The sequence below is a fragment of the Pseudophryne corroboree genome, chromosome 1 (genome assembly GCF_028390025.1).
Source record: "Pseudophryne corroboree isolate aPseCor3 chromosome 1, aPseCor3.hap2, whole genome shotgun sequence".
NCBI lineage: Eukaryota > Metazoa > Chordata > Amphibia > Anura > Myobatrachidae > Pseudophryne > Pseudophryne corroboree.
The window spans coordinates 499,290,720-499,307,434 of NC_086444.1; positions in this window are offsets into that span (position 1 = coordinate 499,290,720).

Genomic DNA, 16,715 nt, shown 5'->3' on the forward strand with positions numbered 1-16,715 from the left:
TAGGATGTGTTATTTTAGTGTTCCTTTTATTTTTTTGAGCAGTGTATATATATCCTAATAGAGAAGTTGCTATCCACCATTTCTGCTCCCTTTGCAAATGTGGGGATGAGCAGCAGAAGTATACTGATGACATAGAAATTGTCACTATGGATGTACAAAAGAATGAGATGGATATGTTATTTATGTAATGTCATGCAGTCGCACAACAGATCATTGACACTATGATGGCTATGCTTGTATTAGATCTGTGGGCAATATCTGCCAGTAATGTAATGGGTTTTAGACAGTTAATAGAGGTCCTGTATCTACTGTCCACTTAACCACATACATGTGGACAAGCGGTAGTGGGCAAACTAAAGATTACATTAGCGGTAGTGGGCAAACTAAATATTACATGTCTGTGACAGTCCAATGTGTGGGACTGTGGGTGTGGGTGAGTCGCCTTCAGCAGCAGCAGCAACATCTAACAAACAACACCAGTTAATTCAGAGGCAGGCTACTCTGTGTTTCACCGGATTCAATAAGAGACATACCGCTGACAACCTCTTAGAAAAACTAAGGAATGTCATAGCAAATTGGCTTACCCCACCTGAACTCTCCTCAGAATTTGTGATTTATGATAATGCCACAAATATTGTGAAAGCATTACAGCTGGGTGAATTGCAACACGTCACACGTTTTGCTCACACAATCAACTTGGTGGTAGAAGTTGTTGTTTTTTTAAATGACAGGAGTATGCAGGAGATTCTGTCTGTGGCCCAAACATTTTTCAGGACATTTCTTCAGGTGATTCAGCAACAGCATGCAGGAGATTTCAACAGCTCCAAGAACAGTTCAAATTGCCCTGCCACCAACAGAAGCAAGATGTGGTTAAAAGATGGATTTCCACCCTTTACATGCTTCAGCGGATGGCGGAACAGCAAAAACTCATCCACAGCTACACAACAAGCCAGGAGAGGAGGGAGAATGTACCTTATTTTGGCACTGTGGAGAATACTTTTCCTCTTGTGCAGGGTGCTGAAACACTTTGAAGTAGTTACCTGTAAATGAGTTCAGACAGTGCTAGCTTGAATCAGGTGATTCCCCTAATTAGACTTTTGGAAAATCAGATTTAAAATTCAAAGAGGAGATGAAATGAAGTAATTCTTGTAAGTATGTCAGACTTGTAGACCAAGTCATTTTTTCGCTTCACTAGAATCCAAGGGTTGGCAATGTCTTGAAATTGGATCACTACATTTTGGCGACCATGCTTGATCCTAGGTTTAAGTCGTACATCTTGTCTTTCTTTCCAATGGACCCAGTATTAAGAGATGCAAAGAGCTCCTGTGGAGCAAGTTGGCAGCTCAGGTGACACATTGCACTACAATGTCTCCTCCTTCAGTTTCTCTGGCAACTGCTGCTGCAAGGAAAAAAACTCAGCTTTCCCAAACGACCCAGTGGTGATGCAGAGCAGTCAACATAACATTGTGACATCTGGTCAGGTCTAAAAGGATTGCCTAAAATGAGTGACTCCTCTACCGTAACTCCAGATAATACGGTCACCATCTAAAGAATGGTGGAGGGGTTTTTTTTAAAGAGAGTATACAAACAGGCATGTCAGAGAGTCCCTCTTACTACTGAAAAGAAAAAAAAAACATTTTGGAGGCTCATGTACAGACTGGCTTTGCATTACTTAAGCTGCACACACGGTCATTGGCATAGGAGGCTACTTCCTCAAAATGTGGAGAAGATGATGTTCATCAAAATGAACTACAAATTCCACAAGGAAGATCTTTACCGGCAATTGCATCAAATACAGAGACTTCTGTATGATGTATTCCAATGGGGATGAATTGATATTGTGTGAGGATGATGTACACAGTGATGAGGATGAAAATCAGAGCCGGATTAAGGGGGGGCTCCGGGGGTAAGTACCCCAGGCCTCCCCTGTCTAAAAGGGCCCCCGCCACCCACCGGAGTTCGGATCTGTAATCCGATCTGCGGCACTGCACTGCGCTGTCCTCCCCACTGATAGCCCAGCCACCGCTCATCACAGCCGCCGGCGCCTACTAGTGCAAAATTGTCTGTATCAATACAACCACAAACAGTCAATGCACATGTACCAAAGTTGAAGGCAACCATATCCCTAACTCCCCATCCAGCGCCAGGAGTAAAGGGCCCCATACACTAGAGCGATAATGCCCAATTTCAGCCCAATTCAGGCATTCGGCTCGATATATCGGCTCAAATCGGACATTTTAGAGGTGTTCCCGAACCAATCCGATCTGATGCGCGTTCCCGTGAGCATCAGATCGGATTCTCCAGATTGAATGTGCTGCACATTCAATCTGGACTGACCTGGGGGCATGGCTTGGGATCGCCAAGATATATTGTATGCAAATGGGCAGCATACGATGTATCTTGGCCGATCCTGCCCCACGGGAGGCTGCCGGGATGATCGCCTGTGATCATCTCCGTCATGAGATCGTTGTAGTGTATGGGGCCCTTTAATTACCCTAGGGTAATTTATTTTTCTTCTTCATCTAACCATATGCCTAATGTCTGTTTTATAACAGGGCCCTGAAAATTATTTTCGCGATTAGGAGGCCAGGTGCAGCCTTCAGAACCTTTCCATAACCAATGGAGTTTTCAGGGGAATAAATAAAGAATAATGTGTTGTGATACCTTTTAAAACATTTATTTACACCCACTTAAAAACGTACATTAAAGTTTCAGTAGTAGAGCTTATCTGAACAAAGGTGGTAGTCCCATATATAGCCAGACAGCAGGAGATACCATGGGGATACCCTCAACGCGTTTTGTCCAAATAGCATCTGGTGGACTTTATTAGCAGGATAACTGTACATGTCACCAGGAACCCCTTATATACCCTATCTAATCGGCAATCAATCAATCAATCAATCAATCAATCAGTGTTACATGACAGGAACCAAAAGCGTGACCGCTTCCTATTTCCTATGGTGTTACTACAAGTAAACGCCCCAACCAAGATGGCCCCCATTCAATATTAATAAATAAGTCAATATGTGTTAAACTATATAAACGAAATGATGTCTACATAATGAGCTTGGATAATGTATAAATAATATAGCTCAGTGGCTTATAATTGAGCCACTGAGTATTACACTCGATTGTTGCTCATATTTGCCACTGCTAACATGGCCGTGGATACCGGAACTATGTTCCCTTTGCTCAGTGCCACACTTAATATGGCCATGGGAAAGGGAAATGTTGCCCATGGTTCCTGCATTAAATCAGAAAAATAAGGATCTGGTAAACAGAAACAACCTCTGTATCTGTAGAGGTTTCACATGAACTCTTATATCATCATTTTACTTTGTTAGCACCTGGTGGAAGATGTATCGTGTCAATAACAAATAATTTTTTGGGACTATGCATTAACAATATCTTGCAGGGACACCGGCCCTTTTTGGAAGAAAGAAGAGATTGGATCTGCCAAAGGTATGGTACAGGGGTGTTTTAAGAGAAGAGGAGGCCCATGTGCAGCCTCCTCCATCCGGGCTCCCTCCTCTCTGCCGACAGTGACTCTAATACACATGCAAAGATCTCCAGGAAAATGGCATAGAGGGCATTTTCTGACGATTGCTCTACTGTCCATGTGCAAAATGCTGGGAAAATGTCCGCCATGCCATTTTCTCGGTGATTACTGCAGCGCTGCTGCTGTCGGTGTGGGACTCCGGAGGGGTAAGTATTCATGAAATGGATGCAGGATGTGCTGTGTGGACCTTCCTGGACTCAGGGGCCCATGTGTACCACCTACTGAACCCATTATAATTACACCAGTGGCATGGTATACATAAGTGGTCAGCAATATATTGGGATTTTTCGCAGGACATAAAGAAATCTATGGATACTGCTTTTGTGATGGATAGCCATTCTATATCTCAATCCATCTGATTAGATTTCCTGACACCTAAATTAGGAACCAGATTGGAGAAGTTGGCTAAAATTCTAGCTGATGCAGCAATAATTTAAATCCTTACTGATGCAGTTTTGGTTCTATGGGAAGCACAAAAAAAAACACATCTGGGAAGTATATCAAGTATATGTGATAGTATTAGGAATGTTAGGGACCCATGTGATGAAGTCACCTGGCCGCGGTACATGGGCCCGCATATTTGCGCAAATGTGTGCTAAGAACTTCAATTATACTTTATATTAATTGTGAGGGTTTATTTAAATTATTTTTACTATCAGTGTTCTTAGTGCTAAGAGTGTGCATCTGCATCTCTCTTCCTCCAGCATAATATTAGAAGCCTCAGCATGATAGCACCTCTTGATATCTTTAGCAAAAGGATGTGCAGTCCAGGTCCCCCCCCCTTTTCAAGTATATCAACAAGACATACTTACAGCACCTGCAAGAAGGGCCGTACCTAGTACTTTGTGGGCCCCATAGCTAAATCTAGGAACCCCCCACCGACCCCCGAGCCATTGTCACTACAATGACCCAACAGCATAGACTAAAGAGTCATACGGGTTCCTGTCTATAGACAGATAGTTAAAAGATAGACAGTCATTAGTTAGACACTATATGGTCGACAGTCAAAAGTCAGACAGGGTCAAAAGTCAGACAAGGTCAAAAGTCAGACAGTCAAAAGTCGGACAGGGTCAAAAGTCAGACAGGGTCAAAAGTCAGACAGTCAAAAGTCAGACAGGGTCAAAAGTCAGACAATCAAAAGTCAGACAGGGTCAAAAGTCAGACACAAAAAAATGTTTGATTTTTCTGTTTTTTACAACTTTTGCCTCATTTACTATCCATGTCACACAAACTATTACCTTTTAGTAAAGTTGTGGTGAGCGAAGCGGAGCGGAATGAGACACCGAGCCCGAAGCGTGGCGAGCGGACAAATTTCACCAATTTTGGGTTAAAAATGTTTAAAAACACAAAGAAAAAATATTTTTTTGTGTGTCTGACTTATGACCCTGTCTGACTTTTGACCCCCTTTCTGACTTTTGACCCTTTCTGACTTTTGACCCTGTATGACTTTTGACCCTGTCTGACTTTTGACTGTCGACCATATAGTGTCTAACTAATGACTGTCTATCTTTTAACTGTCTATGAGCTATACCACACCCAACTGCCAGACTTAACTGTTCACATGCATGTCATTCTGGGAGTTAAAGTGAGGTGAGGCAGAAGTATGGTGGGCTCCTGAGCTGCACAAGTGACAGCACCCAACAGAGGAAGGCCCATTGGAGATCAATATGTCAGATCTGTAGATTATGATTGACTTGAACTGGATATTTGCGTAGACTCAGTACTTGATGCTTTATGCAGGAAGCTAGCAGGCCTAGATAGTTCTTGCGCATGATTGGAAGTGGAACAGGTTATGATTACTAGCTGAAGTCTGATGCTGAGTGTAGTTGAACATTCTAATGTGATTCTCAGTGTTTGGGAACTGAAATGCTCACTGGAGAACAAACTGAAATTGAGAGCCATAGGAGTAGGAAAACTGGAGGTCTATATAGATCTGGCATTGACTCGAGCAAAATCAGTGAATGAAGAAGCAGGAGAGTAAATGCACAGACTTGTATTATCTTGCACTTAGCTGGACTGGTACAGGTAAACACAGGAGCAGGAGTGCGAGAGCACAGACTGTATATTATCTTGCACTTGGCCGGACAAGAACTAGTGAACACAGTAGCAGGAGAGTAAGTGCACAGACTGTGTATCATGTTGCACTTGGCCGGACTGGAACTGCTAAACACAGGAGCAGGAGTGTAAGTGCACAGACTGTATGTTATCTTACATTTAGCTGGACTGGAACCAGTAAACACAGGAGCAGGAGCCAGGAAACCAGTAGTGAATGTTAGTTGCATGTTTGCACGAAACAATGCTTTACAGGTGGTAATACTGGTCTCTGGCAACAGCAGGAACAGGTTAAAACTGTGGGCTATTTGCTAGTGTCTGTGGAAGTACTTTATACCCTTTGCTATGTGGCCATTGGATGACAGAATCAGCTGAACAGACCAAGAGTCACGAACTCTGCCATCTGTTATGTTCGGCCTGCAGTACCTTTGGGCTGCCAGGGGTGCTGATATCATGTTCTGGCCTACAGTACCTCTGGGCTCCCAGGGGTGCTGTTATCATATTCTTGCCTGCAGTACCTCTGGGCTGCCAGGGGTGCTGCTATTATGTTCTTGCCTGCAGTACCTCTGGGCTGCTAGGGGTGCTGCTATTATGTTCTTGCCTGCAGTACCTCTGGGCTGCCAGGGGTGCTGCTATTATGTTCTTGCCTGCAGTACCTCTGGGATGCCAGTGATGCTGCTGCTATGTCCTTGCCTGCAGTACTTCTGTGTGGACAGGGGTGCTGCTATTATTTTCTTGCCTGCAGTACCTCTTGGCTGCTAGGGGTGCTGCTATTGTGTCTCTGACCTGCAGTGCCTCTGAGCTGTCAGAGGTGCTGTTGTTTGAAGAGCAGTACCAGCTGGGGTAATCAGCTGGAACATGCTGCTCTCTCCTGATTACTTTACCCAGTTGCAGCGCATTGCTGTTTGGGCCTGTCATTGTGATTGGCCTTTATTTATGTTAAACATACCTCCCAACTTTCAGGAGGTAGGAATTGGGACTCTGGAAAAGGGGGGCATGGCCTCAGTAAGGAGGTGTGGCTTTGCAGTAATACTGTAATAGTGAGCCACACCCCCATTTCCCATCACTATGGGGGTATGGCCAGCGTTCTGTGAGCTGCTGGCCATGCCCCCATTCCCTCTTGTCTCCATGAATACACGCTGTGTGCCTGTGCTCTAAGCAGAGCAGCGAGTGACAGGAGCCTCCCAACTGCCCCTCGCCACCACCCTGAACTGTGAACCGCGGGTGGGACAGCAGGACAGTCCCAAAGAAATGGGAATGTCCCTCGAAAATTGGGAAAGTTGGGAGGTATGGTTAAATGTTATTGAGCCCTGAGAGTCAGGGCCAATTATAGTTTTGTTTTAGCTCGTGTTAATTCTGTTGTTCCTTGTCAGTTTCTCGGCCAGTTTTTATGGTGCAGTTTTGAGTTCCTGTTTACTTTGTCCAGTTCTTTAGTCCTAGTCAGTAACCTGTACCTCATCTACACCATTCTTCAGAGACTGTTACCCTTGCCCAGGTGAAGTAACCTGCTTGTGTGTTTCTTCATTTTTGCTTCTTCAATTACCCTGTATGCCCTGTCTGGAATTCTTCTTCAATACTGTTTTATTTTGAACCATCATCCTGGCATCTATCATCTGTGCAACCCCAGCAGTTATCCTTGTAACACCGGTGCTTGACATAATGACTCTGATGCACCACTGAAACTGCTATCAATGCTACCCAAGTAATTATGTCCATGGTACTGTGCCTACTGCATGCTTTGTACAGGCCAATAGGAGTTGTCTGGAGTGAAAACGTAATTTGCAAACAATACAATCTCACTCCACAAATTCTTTATGCTTTATTAGGTGTACTGTACTTGTGAAAGTAAAAAGAGGATTCTGTTGTTACGGATGGAATACATACATATTCCTGGCATACAGGATGCCGGCTGTCAATATCCTGACAGCGGCATCCCACCCGCCAGACTGCCGGCAGCGGGGTGAGTGCAAAGAGTGGGAATAACCCCTGTGCTCCGGAGTTCCAGCTGTCAGCATTGTCGGCTGTCGGGATTCCGGCATCAGTATTCTGACTGCCGGGATCCCGACAGCCGGCAAATTAACTGCATTCCCTGTAGACAGTAATGTGCATGCACTGCGCCAATTTGTTACTGTGTAGAGTGACATAGTGGGAGACTTTTATCCCATCCTTAGCTCCAGAAAGATCCTGCCATGACATTTATTTGCTTTCACCACTGTTCGAGCAACCCTGCACAGTTACAGATTATGTGTACAGACATCAGCTGGTGACCTGCTACACTACAAGCTCTGCTTCATGCTATAACCAGTGTAACACAGTCAGTATGGCTGTACCTACTATCCTCAACAAACTACATCACTGGTTAAGCCACTGTATTTGGAAACTGATAATAAGGGGCATATTCATGATGAAAAAATTGTGCAATTTTTAGTTTTAAATTCTCATTCTCATTCACACAATTTTTTTGGGATTCATCATGCCGCCATCATAAAATCATCACTCCCGAAAAACTGGACTTTTTGCGAAGTCAGTTTTTCGGGAAGTGATAATTTCTCCCTCAGGCTGCCGGCTGCAGAATGGAGCTCTGCAGCCGCAACCACCTCGATCTACTGCCGGCACCTTATTGCTGGGTCTCTCCAGCTGCTGAAATCACTCTGCAGCCGCAGCCTCCCTCTCCACCCCCCTGCCGGGACATTATTGCCAGGGCTGCCCGACGATCACTGCAGCCACGGACCTCCTCTCTCCCCAGCCGCTGGGACACTGTCACCGGAGCTGTGATCACACAACAGCTGCAGTCCCCTCACCCCTCTCTGCCATCGGGACCTGTCCGGCGATCACTGCTGTCGCGGCCCCCTGCTCTACCCCCTGCCATCTTGCAATCTGGACATTGTCACCATGGCTGCCCAGCTGGCAGAGACTGCAGCGCCCGCACCCCGCACACTAACTAATGGGGCTGGCTTGCAGTCAGCGCAGTGACAGCCCCCCACACCTCGCAAACTAACTACTGAGGCTGGTTGGCTGTCAGCCCCCCTGCACCACCCCCCACCTAATTACCGGGGCTGGCCGGCTGCTAATCAGTCGCTGCAGTGGCGGCCCCGGCTACAGAAATTACTCCCCCTTCTGCACAAGCTGCTGTGTAAACGGTAGCTTGTGCTGAGATTCGGATGCTGTTCGCCATCTCAGGGTAGTGAACAGTTTCACACTCAAACTCCGCAAAAAATGCTTTTTCTGAGTATGATGAATGTCACAATTTCTACATTTCCTGAGGAATGTAGAAATTGTGACATTTTAAGGATGATCAATATGCCCCTTAATGCTTTGCAAATGACCTCCACATAATAAATAATAATGTCATCATTACAGGCTGTTTTGCAAGTGAAAAAACTCATTCAAAGTATAGATCATTATTTATGAAGTGACGTTGTGGCTTTAATTTTAGAAATTCACACAGCTGAAGCTCTCTATCACAGAACGGTCAACACTAATATCACTAAAAATATAAAATTATTGCAGGAGTCCTCTTCTTCATGACTACTTGGTGAATTACTTTTCCTTGATTTGCACACTGCATTTATTCACCGTTTCTTCTTTTGAATTTGAAGAGTTAACATTCTAATATTTTCATAAATAAGAAAGAATTGCCTGGGGAAGCTGTTTATTGAAATATGTTCTCCAGCCGGCTTCTAAATTGCATCAGTTTCTATCTGTATCCAACTCTGATTTACAGTATACAGCTGGATGAGCGGCAGAATGGCTCTTGCACGGTAATAAGTTGCAGAAGTAAAAATGTGAGTTCAAATGTGACATTCGCAGTTCCGTCAGAATGACAAGAAAAACAAATGTAAAAGGACTATTGATTTTATACTGCTATGTTCTGTGAGCATGCTCAACATAACAATGAGTTAGTAGTAGATGTATGTGTACTAGGTCTTTGTGGCTCCAAAAGGGTCTGGAATGTCTTGAGAGTTGTTTTTACACTGATCTTATACTACCAGGGCACAGAGCACATCTCTAAAAAGGTCAACTCAAGCTTATTAAGTCTCACTATTATTATTGTAATGATATTTTTATTCTTTGAAAAACATTTTTTTGTACAGGAGAAAATGTGCATACAGTAAGGGCCAAAGGACCCAAAAAGGGAACAGTCATGTACAAAAATGTTACATTTTTAACAAATAGACATAGTAGAAGTATATAAATTAAGTAAGGTAATATAAATATGGGACCTATGCTTTCAGGCAACATACTGTAAGTGCCCAAAGTATGACTATCTGAGGGAACCACTGGCATATATATAATGGATGCATCGCACACCCTGTACCTGTTTTTTTTTTCAATACATACCCTCCGGAGTCCTATGTCGGCAGCAGCAACGCTGCAGAAATCCCTGGGAAAATGGAGCGGCGGCCATTATCCCAGTGTTTTGCGCATACGCAGTAAGAAAATTACTGGAAAAATAGCCACTGTACCATTTTCCCGGAGACCTGCACATGCGTACTAGACTCTGGGACAACGCTAGGGTCCCCTAGTGAACCTAGTGACTAGAGTCTACAGCACAGCTGGCTAGAGAGGAGGGGCCCCGGATGGAGTCTGCACACTGGCCTCCTTCTCTCTTGAAGTGCCCCTGGAGGGAACACAGGATAATAATACTGTGAAATAATACAAAATAGGACATGAACAAGAAAACAACAAAATGGAAAAGGGAGGAGAGGAATAGGGGGAAAGAAGGGGGAAAACTATACATCTCAGAACTTCATTAAAAGTAGAGCTCTGTGTGGACACTCGTATTTTCATTTTGGATTTCTTGAAAAATGTATAAAAACAGCTAAAATCATGTACTGTAATTTGGACTTATTTTTGTTTCTACAATATTATTAACATCAATAACATTAATTTCCAGTCAATTTTGACCAACTAACAGTTTACAATATTGCTCACCAGTATTGGCCAAAGATTGCAGCGAGCTGGCTGGCTAAACTAAGCTACAGAGCAGCAGCACATACACACTGCAGTTTAAAAGAATACATATACAGATGTGTCCTCACACATCTTTGCTAAAAACGCAATTTGGCGTGGAGGTGATGTGAGGCATTCCCATCGTGGCATAACGCAACTGTAAGCCTCCTCATACGCAAATGTCATGGAACAAAGTACTTAAAACAACGGGCAGCAGGAACATAGCACCCCGCTGCCCGTACCTGACATGTGCCGCCAGCTCCCTCTCCCATATCGGGCAGTGGCGGCATTGTTTCCCTGCTGCCTGGCTGCGGCCGCCCAGACTGCTCTCCACGCGACCTCCATCTCCCCTACCACTGTACGCATAGCAGGAGCCGGCGTACGCACCCGCCCCATTATTCCACACTTTGTATGCCATGCTTTGTATGGCGCGATGCGAACGCATCACGGCAACAAATCAAAGGGACACATCTAATAAACATTGCCATACAGCAGTAGCAGACAGTATGGCAGTTTAATAAACTAACCAACACCATATAAGAATGTTTTTATTTATCAAGAGCTACAGATATAGCCACACTCATCTATGCCATGCCACATGCATACACATCGCTGCATAATGCCACCGCACCTGGCTACAACTGGTCGCAGCCGGCATTCACTCTGTAAACTTCTATGTGTGTGCATGCATACACACGTGTGCACACATAGTCGCGGACACACTTGCCACGCCTTCACTGTACACATCGCGGCAACGATGAGCGTGGCTACATTTGGAGATCAGTGGCCTGAGGGCAGTACAGGGAAATGGATGTGGAGTATGTAGTGGAAGGCAGGTAAAGCATTGATTGATTGATTGATTGATTGATTGATTGATTATATGAAGAGAAAAGCAGTTATCACTATAAAGGAGAGAAATAGAGACCGGGGCCTGGCACATGTAGTCTGGAAGCCAGGTAAAGCATGCCATTGATTGATTGATTGATTGATTGATTTGATTTATTAATAATTATACAAAAAGAAAAGCAGTTCTAAGTATAAAGAAAAGATAAACAGAGACTTGGGCCTGGCAAACGTAGTGTGGAAGATTTGATTGATTGATTGATTGATTGATTGATTGATTGATGATAATGTAAATAAGAGAAGCAGTTATAATTATAGGGAACAGAAATACTGAGACCTGGGCCTGGCACACATGTAGTGTGGAAGCAAATAATGCAATTGATTGATTGAGTTATTTGATTAATTGCTTGATTAATCACCATTGATTATACAATTAAGAACAGAGAAGCAGTTATAACTAAAGAGAAAAGAAAATCAGAGACTTGAGACTGGAAAACATGTAGTGTGGAAGCTAGGTAAAGCATGCAATTGATTGATTGATTGATTGATTGATTGATTGAAGATTATATGATTACAAACAGAGAAATGGTTATAACTATAAAGAAAAGCAAACCAAAGACCTAAGCCTTGCACACCAGAAGATTGTCAACAATGTACTTGGAGTCCTTGGTTTGTTGTCCCCCACAAACCTAGCTCCCAATAGTATAAAGGTAACTAACAGTTTTGTTACACATCGCAGGCGTCATCCTCATCACATTCTTCACTGCTAATATTATCACACAATATTAGCTCATACCCACTGGAATCCACAGATACAGAATTCTCTGTACTTTGTTGTTCTAATTTGCCGCAAAGGTCTTCTTCATAATGATAAAAAAATATATACAATGGGCGCTAAGTTTGTTATACTATTAGTTGCAATAATTGGTTGCAGCTCACACAAGGAGGATCTGGAAGTCCTCCTTAATAAAGGGACACTGTACCTAAACAAATTAATTCAGACGTGTGAGCGCACATGTATTGAATAAATGGTTAATTAGGCTGCTGGTTTGATAAGTAAAAAATATTTTTATTAAAAAAACAGACTAAATATACATTTCATAATAAAAACCATCATAATGGAAATCGCAGAATGAGTTTATATATATATATCTACCCGCTATAGCCAATTGGACTTTATATAATTAGTATTAAGCATGCATGCCTATAAATTTAGCTGGTTAGTTAAAACAAGTCATGGTTCTCAAATACAGTCTTGGTCGTTTGTGACTGTTTAATCCCTCCAGGGGAATTTTAGTAATGATGTTGATATTTTGTTGATTAAACAAGAACCAAAAGTTGTCCTTTAATATATATTAATTAATAACACAGTCCATTTAGTGGAACAACTTTCCTCAGCTGTATATTACCAGTTTGTGCTGGTTATAAATGTAATGCTGATCGATTTTATGATCAAGTGGTCCCCCGTCGTGACACTCTTATGGGCAATGCTTACCCTCCACTCTGCGGCGGTTTTCGTGTCTACGGCTGGGCTAAATCATCACAGAAAACGAGGGCTGTGTCCGGCTATGCGGTGACACGCTCCAAGCGTGGATTGTGGCAGGGAGCGCTCGGCCGCGCGTCGCGGCTTCCGGGTTGAGCGGAGCTTCCGGCTTCCGGTTTACGATGCGCTCCACCTGCGTTCCACTTGACGTCGTTTAGATCACCTGACGCGTTTCTCCGTCTTTTGTGGGTGGCGGTTTCTTCAGAGGTGTATATATAAACTCATTCTGCGATTTCCATTATGATGGTTTTTATTATGAAATGTATATTTAGTCTGTTTTTTTAATAAAAATATTTTTTACTTATCAAACCAGCAGCCTAATTAACCATTTATTCAATACATGTGCGCTCACACGTCTGAATTAACTTCTTCATAATGGGGGTAATTCCAAGTTGATCGCAGCAGGTAATTTTTTAGCAGTTGGGCAAAACCATGTGCACTGCAGGTGGGGCAGATTTAACATGTGCAGAGAGAGTTAGATTTGGGTGGGGTGTGTTCAATCTGCAATCTAATTTGCAGTGTAAAAATAAAGCAGCCAGTATTTACCCTACACACAAACACTATAACCCACCCAAATCTAACTCTTTCTGCAAATGTTATATCTGCCCTCCCCCTGCAGTGCACATGGTTTTGCCCAACTGCTAAAAAATTTCCTGCTGCGATCAACTTGGAATTACACCCAATATTTGTAGTTCATTTTTATGTTCAGCTTTTCCACAATTTTTGGAAGTAGCTTCCTATGCCAATCATTCACCAAGTTCCCAGCTGTGCTAAACACTCTTTCCAAGTACACACTGGAGAATGGGAAGCTTAAGTACACAAAACCAAGTTTGCACAAGGGTTTTCTTATTGCAGTGACATGCAAATTTGTACATTGGTGGTATTTCAGACCTGATCACTAGCCTGCGATCAGGTCCAAACTGCGCATCCGTATGCACCGCAATACACAGGCACATCGCACAGGTACAAAGCGGATCGCCGCTCAGCGATGGATTTGTGCGATGGATCCGTTCACACGGGTGTTCGCAAGGAGATTGACAGGAAGAAGTCGTTTGTGGGTGGCAACTGACTATTTTCAGGGAGGGGTTGGAAAAACACAGGCGTGTCCATGCGTTTGCAGGGAGGGTTCCTGACGTCAATTCCAGTCCCGGGCAGGCTGAAGTAATCGCAGCGGCTGAGTAAGTCCTGGGCTGCGCAGAGACTGCACAAAATCAGTTTGTACAGCTCTGCTACAGATGCGTTCGCACACAGCTAAAATACACTCCCCCTGTAGGCGGTGACTATATGATCGCAGCAGTGCAAAAATCACCTGCTAGCGATCAGGTCTGAATTAGGCCCATTGTCATTAAAATAAATCTCTACCATTCTATTGCTTATTACAGTATATCAGATTGAGCCACTGTAGAGCGGTCAATAATTGTTGGCAATTCTTTTAAGCCTTACCTGATGTCATAATGTTTAGAGATGAGCGCCTGAAATTTTTCGGGTTTTGTGTTTTGGTTTTGGGTTCGACCGCGTTTTGGCAAAACCTCACCGAATTTTTTTTGTCGGATTCGGGTGTGTTTTGGATTCGGGTGTTTTTTTCAAAAAACCCTAAAAAACAGCTTAAATCATAGAATTTGGGGGTCATTTTGATCCCAAAGTATTATTAACCTCAAAAACCATAATTTCCACTCATTTTCAGTCTATTCTGAATACCTCACACCTCACAATATTATTTTTAGTCCTAAAATTTGCACCGAGGTCGCTGTGTGAGTAAGATAAGCGACCCTAGTGGCCGACACAAACACCGGGCCCATCTAGGAGTGGCACTGCAGTGTCACGCAGGATGTCCCTTCCAAAAAACCCTCCCCAAACAGCACATGACGCAAAGAAAAAAAGAGGCGCAATGAGGTAGCTGTGTGAGTAAGATTAGCGACCCTAGTGGCCGACACAAACACCGGGCCCATCTAGGAGTGGCACTGCAGTGTCACGCAGGATGTCCCTTCCAAAAAACCCTCCCCAAACAGCACATGACGCAAAGAAAAAAAGAGGCGCAATGAGGTAGCTGACTGTGTGAGTAAGATAAGCGACCCTAGTGGCCGACACAAACACCGGGCCCATCTAGGAGTGGCACTGCAGTGTCACGCAGGATGGCCCTTCCAAAAAACCCTCCCCAAACAGCACATGACGCAAAGAAAAAAAGAGGCGCAATGAGGTAGCTGACTGTGTGAGTAAGATAAGCGACCCTAGTGGCCGACACAAACACCGGGCCCATCTAGGAGTGGCACTGCAGTGTCACGCAGGATGTCCCTTCCAAAAAACCCTCCCCAAACAGCACATGACGCAAAGAAAAAAAGAGGCGCAATGAGGTAGCTGACTGTGTGAGTAAGATAAGCGACCCTAGTGGCCGACACAAACACCGGGCCCATCTAGGAGTGGCACTGCAGTGTCACGCAGGATGTCCCTTCCAAAAAACCCTCCCCAAACAGCACATGACGCAAAGAAAAAAAGAGGCGCAATGAGGTAGCTGACTGTGTGAGTAAGATAAGCGACCCTAGTGGCCGACACAAACACCGGGCCCATCTAGGAGTGGCACTGCAGTGTCACGCAGGATGGCCCTTCCAAAAAACCCTCCCCAAACAGCACATGACGCAAAGAAAAAAAGAGGCGCAATGAGGTAGCTGACTGTGTGAGTAAGATAAGCGACCCTAGTGGCCGACACAAACACCGGGCCCATCTAGGAGTGGCACTGCAGTGTCACGCAGGATGGCCCTTCCAAAAAACCCTCCCCAAACAGCACATGACGCAAAGAAAAAAAGAGGCGCAATGAGGTAGCTGACTGTGTGAGTAAGATAAGCGACCCTAGTGGCCGACACAAACACCGGGCCCATCTAGGAGTGGCACTGCAGTGTCACGCAGGATGGCCCTTCCAAAAAACCCTCCCCAAACAGCACATGACGCAAAGAAAAAAAGAGGCGCAATGAGGTAGCTGACTGTGTGAGTAAGATAAGCGACCCTAGTGGCCGACACAAACACCGGGCCCATCTAGGAGTGGCACTGCAGTGTCACGCAGGATGGCCCTTCCAAAAAACCCTCCCCAAACAGCACATGACGCAAAGAAAAAAAGAGGCGCAATGAGGTAGCTGACTGTGTGAGTAAGATAAGCGACCCTAGTGGCCGACACAAACACCGGGCCCATCTAGGAGTGGCACTGCAGTGTCACGCAGGATGGCCCTTCCAAAAAACCCTCCCCAAACAGCACATGACGCAAAGAAAAAGAAAAGAAAAAAGAGGTGCAAGATGGAATTGTCCTTGGGCCCTCCCACCCACCCTTATGTTGTATAAACAAAACAGGACATGCACACTTTAACCAACCCATCATTTCAGTGACAGGGTCTGCCACACGACTGTGACTGATATGACGGGTTGGTTTGGACCCCCCCAAAAAAAGAAGCAATTAATCTCTCCTTGCACAAACTGGCTCTACAGAGGCAAGATGTCCACCTCATCATCATCCTCCGATATATCACCGTGTACATCCCCCTCCTCACAGATTATCAATTCGTCCCCACTGGAATCCACCATCTCAGCTCCCTGTGTACTTTGTGGAGGCAATTGCTGCTGGTCAATGTCTCCGCGGAGGAATTGATTATAATTCATTTTAATGAACATCATCTTCTCCACATTTTCTGGATGTAACCTCGTACGCCGATTGCTGACAAGGTGAGCGGCGGCACTAAACACTCTTTCGGAGTACACACTTGTGGGAGGGCAACTTAGGTA